We start from the raw sequence: 5,089 nt of genomic DNA, 5'->3' as shown, positions 1-5,089 counted from the left end.
TCACCATTACAACTAAGTCCACGACTTCTCCAAGCTATGCTCTAATACACTAAGGACGTTTTGGTTTGAAGGAGAACCACTTGTACGACTTTGTTTTTGGAAGTAAGGTCTTTACATAGTTCACCTTGGACCTTGGACATTGGATACTACAACTAAGCCCACCACTTGTCCAAGCTATCCTCTATATATAGCCAAAGGGTTTGGGTTTCAAGATTCACCACTTTTCCAACCTTTCTTCCATTAAAGAAGGGAGGGGCATTATAACTAGGTCCACCAATTGTCCAAGATATGCTCTGATATAGAAAGGGGATTTTGGTTTCAATAATCCACCACGTGTTTAACCTTGCAAGACTCAAGGGATACTTGGACATTGGAAAGCATAGTCCTATAGTAGTTGATAGGTGGCAGTGGGTATAACAACTAGGTCCAACCTATGCTCTGATATAGCAAAGAGGCTTTGGTTTCAAGGTCCACCACTTGTCCAACCTTGCTTCCATTAAAGAAATGAGGGGCTACGTAAACATTGGCAAGCAAGGTAGAAAGGTCCTAAGGTATTTCACCTTGGATATTGGGCATTATAACTAGGTCCACCACTTATCCAAGCTATGCTCTGATATAGAAAGGGGATTTTCGCTTCAAGGTCCACCACGTGTTCAACCTTGCAAGACTCAAGGGATACTTGGACATTGGAAAGCATAGTCCTATAGTAGGTGATAGGTGGCAGTGGGTATTACAACTAGGTCCAACCTATGCTCTCATATAGCAAAGCGGATTTAGTTTCAAGGTCCACCACTTGTCCAACCTTGCTTCCATTAAAGAAATGAGGGGCTACGTAAACATTGGCAAGCAAGGTAGCAAGGTCCTAAGGTATTTCACCTTAGATATTGGGCATTATAACTAGGTCCACCACTTGTCCAAGCTATGCTCTGATATAGAAAGGGGATTTTCGTTTCAAGGTCCACCACGTGTTCAACCTTGAAAGACTCAAGGGATACTTGGACATTGGAAAGCATAGTCCTATAGTAGTTGATAGGTGGCAGTGGGTATTACAACTAGGTCCAACCTATGCTCTCATATAGCAAAGAGGCTTTGGTTTCAAGGTCCACCACTTGTCCAACCGTACTTCCATTAAATAAATGAGGGGCTACGTAAACATTGGCAAGCAAGGTAGCAAGGTCCTAAGGTATTTCACCTTGGATATTGGGCATTATAACTAGGTCCACCACTTGTCCAAGCTATGCTCTGATATAGAAAGGGGATTTTTGTTTCAAGGTCCACCAAGTGTTCAACCTTGAAAGCCTCAAGGGATACTTGGACATTGGAAAGCATAGTCCTATAGTAGTTGATAGGTGGCAGTGGGTATTACAACTAGGTCCACCACTTGTCCAACCTATGCTCTAATATAGCAAGGATGCTTTGGTTTCAAGATCCACCATAATTTCCAACCTTGCTTCCATTAATATAGCAAGGAGGATTTGGTCTCAAGGTTCACCACTTGTCCAACCTATGCAAACCTTTTCCATGTTGTAGCATGATTTTTTGTTTGAAGAGTATTTTTCTATAACTATGGATTTAAAAATGTAATCTTTTTCACTTACAGGATGGACTTTGAATCTGGGGAGAAAGTACATATGATACTTGACAATGAAATTGTTGGTATTGGCTGTGTGTGTAGAACAGATCCAGATTCCACTTGTGGTGGTACAAAGATAGGGCAAGGAAATGTCTCCATACTAGTGGAGGAATGCTTGAAGGATGTGGTCCTACCTTTTCCTACAATGGATACTTCATCTCTCCAAGGCTCATTATGGAGTGCTGTTCGATGGTCAAAGCTTCTTTTGCAATCTTTTGTATTAAATGGGAACTTAATTGATCCACAGGAAAGCTACAATGGTGATGAAGAACATGATCATTCTGATCCTCTAGTTACAGATGCAATACCTATGACAAGCCCAGAATTTGAAGCAATGATTCGAGAGTCTTGGAGAAATCAGAGGGTCCTTTTAAAAGATGACACAATGATGCAAACCATGAATGAAGGGACCATCTTATATGTATTTCCACATGATTATGTCAACTTTCAGGAACTTGGTCGTGATTGTGTGGGTGTGGGTATTGAAAGAGAAAATGCAAGCATTGATGATGTGGTTGAAGTGGGTAGCATCACTTTGCTAAAGTGGCCCATCAAGTAGAAAACAATGTTGAATGGGAGCCCATTACAACGATTTGTTCCTGTTGATGGCATGCATGCTACATATGAGGATGTATCCAACGATGACAATGTTGGAAAAAAACTTGATGGGAGTAATGTTGTCCAGTTGTCAAGGAAGAGACGATACACTTTCATGAACAGGACTCAAAAATCAAAAGCAGCACCAGCTTCGACTTTTTACCTTTCAAACAAATCAATTCAAAGGGTATCATGCATTGATTGTTGTGCACAAAAATGTTGCCAGTTTGCAGATCGTGATATGGTGACAAGGTTACGACAACAGTTTTGGGGAGAGTCTCAAAAATCACGCACTAATTATGTTTATGATGTTCTTTCTATATGTTATCAGAAAGATGAGAAGTCACGATACCAATTCAGGCTAAATGGCTCTATTGTTTGTTGTAGAGCATGGTATGAGCTACATGGAATACCAAAGACATCATTTTATCGATACAAGGAGAACTTTGAAAATGGTGTGCGCCAATATGTACATGGGAACACATGTACATTGAGAAGGGGACTTCAACATACTAGTTTAGCAAGAGCACTACTAAATGAGTTTGTGGAAAACAACTCTGAGAAGATGCCACATAGAAGTAGAACACTGCTAGATGGCTCAAGAGAGACTCAATTGGTGATTCCATCAACATACAAACAAGTGGATATTTTATGTGAAATCAACACGACACTTGACCAAATGGGCTATGAGAAGAAGCTATCCCAATCTTCTTTTGGTAGAATTTGGAACAAAGAGTACCCACATGTCACTTTAACAAAGACGAGTGAGTTCTCTAAGTGCAATATTTGTAGCTCAATCAAGGCAAGGTTAGAAGCTAAACCTTCTCTTGAAGAGAGAGCTCTTCTCTTGAGGGAGAGAGAAGTTCACATGGCACAACAAAAGAGTTGCAGAAGCCTATATTATGCATGGCGCACGTATTCAGAAACTCAACCACAAAAATATGTATGCATAATCCATGATAAGATGGATCAAAAGAAGACTGCCATTCCTAGATTACGCATTGTTCCCAAGGGTGTGGATTCAGGATATAATCTGCAGGTGGCATTGATTGGCATGATCACTCATGGACATGGAGAAGGTCATTACGGACACTTTGTCTTGAATGATTTGTGGCCAGCTGATCCAAATCTTACAATTGGCTCAATTGCTAATTGTTTACATAACCTAGAGAGGATAGATAAGCATCCTCTTGGTGATCTAGTAACAAATGGACTTCCAAGGAGCAATATTTCACTACTACATGCTTTGAACTCAAGGGATGCTTTGGACTACCATAACTTGAGTGATGGAAAAGAGCCCATTGTGCAGTCGTCAGAAATTGCAGAAGAGGAATTGGGGTCAACATTTCGCAGATTGCCAGAGAACTTGTTGCTACAATTGGATAATTGTGCAGGGGAAAACAAAAATCGATACTTATTTGCCTATTTGTCAATGCTTGTTGCAAGGGGTGTTTTCAAAACCATCCAGCTGGGATTTTTAATGGTTGGGCATACACATGAGGACATAGACGCCATGTTTAGTAGGTTTTCAGAGAAGCTGAGAGTTACACAAACCTATACTTTGCCACATTTGATGGATACATTACGAAACAGCTCATCTTCATCTCCAGCTCCATTTTTTCTCACAAAGATCCCCGATTTCAAGCAATATTGTGATGGATATCTTTGTGATGGACAAGACATACTTGTTGGACATTCCAAACCGCTTCAGTTCAGGTTCTTTATGCAGGATGAGACACCAATGATGCAATATAAGGCACATGTAGGTGTATCAAGTTGGAGTGGAAGTATTCGCCTTTGGAAAACAGACACAGAAGGCAAGCCAATGTTACCACATGGAGATCCACCTCTAGTACAAATGGCGGAGTATGTCAAGGCCCACGAAGAAGTCATTTTGGGGCTAAAGAACTATATAAAATTTTGGAAAAATTTAGGGAATGGTTCAAGTATTCCGCGATATTATAGACCCGTGATAGATTATTGGAGTAAGGTAATTGAAGAGATTGGAAAAGCAATCATATCAGAGGGAGTCTTGTATGAAATGTTTTGGCCAAAAACTCAAGAATATTCTCACCTACAAAGCACTACAATGAATTTGCAACAAGGAGCAGAAAGATTCCTAGGCCTTGAAGAGTTGAACGATCATTTTTGTGGGCCTCAACGAGATAGGCCAAGGGAAGAGTTTGACCCTATGTCTGATGTGCACCAAGGTGACTTTCTTATGCTTGTTCCGAGTGACACAGAAATCTATCCAGTGTGGCTTGCAATGGCTTTATCTGACATTGATAATGAGCCTACATCACCAAACTACAGAAAACTCTTGATTCAATATTGGGCACCTTGCGCGAGAAAAAGTGGGATGACAGATACTCAAGCTTACAGCAATTGTTGGAAGGGTTATTGGGCTGTCAACTATAAGGACCCACAAGTGTGGGAAACTATAGATGCAATTGTTTGGTCCTGGAGACCCAACAAACAAGGACCATTTTCTAGAATAAAGATTCCACAAAGGCATGCTCTAAAAGCCAAAGAAGGCCTCACTCGTGCACATCAACCACACTTGGATCAAAGTTCAGATATGGTATCAAATGTGGAGTAGAATTATGTGGAGCTTCTATTGTGACTATACTAGTCAGTTTGTAAACAAAATCTTTTTTGTATCTTCCTTTGTTTTATGTAATTTATAGTTATTATTCAAATCCATGTGTTGTAAATCCTCTTGACTTTTGGTGTTTATCAACACCACAATCCTATGAGATTTTCACTTTATTTACTAACCACACACCTCAATTTTTTCCACTTTAAGTGGAAAATTCCCAAATTACATGAATTTAGTCGATTTGGAGATTCCCATAATGT

This window comes from Adiantum capillus-veneris, unplaced genomic scaffold (assembly GCF_014529385.1).
Source record: "Adiantum capillus-veneris isolate H3 unplaced genomic scaffold, ASM1452938v2 Hic_scaffold_287, whole genome shotgun sequence".
Taxonomy (NCBI): Eukaryota; Viridiplantae; Streptophyta; class Polypodiopsida; order Polypodiales; family Pteridaceae; genus Adiantum; species Adiantum capillus-veneris.
Note: the sequence above shows the minus strand (reverse complement) of the source record.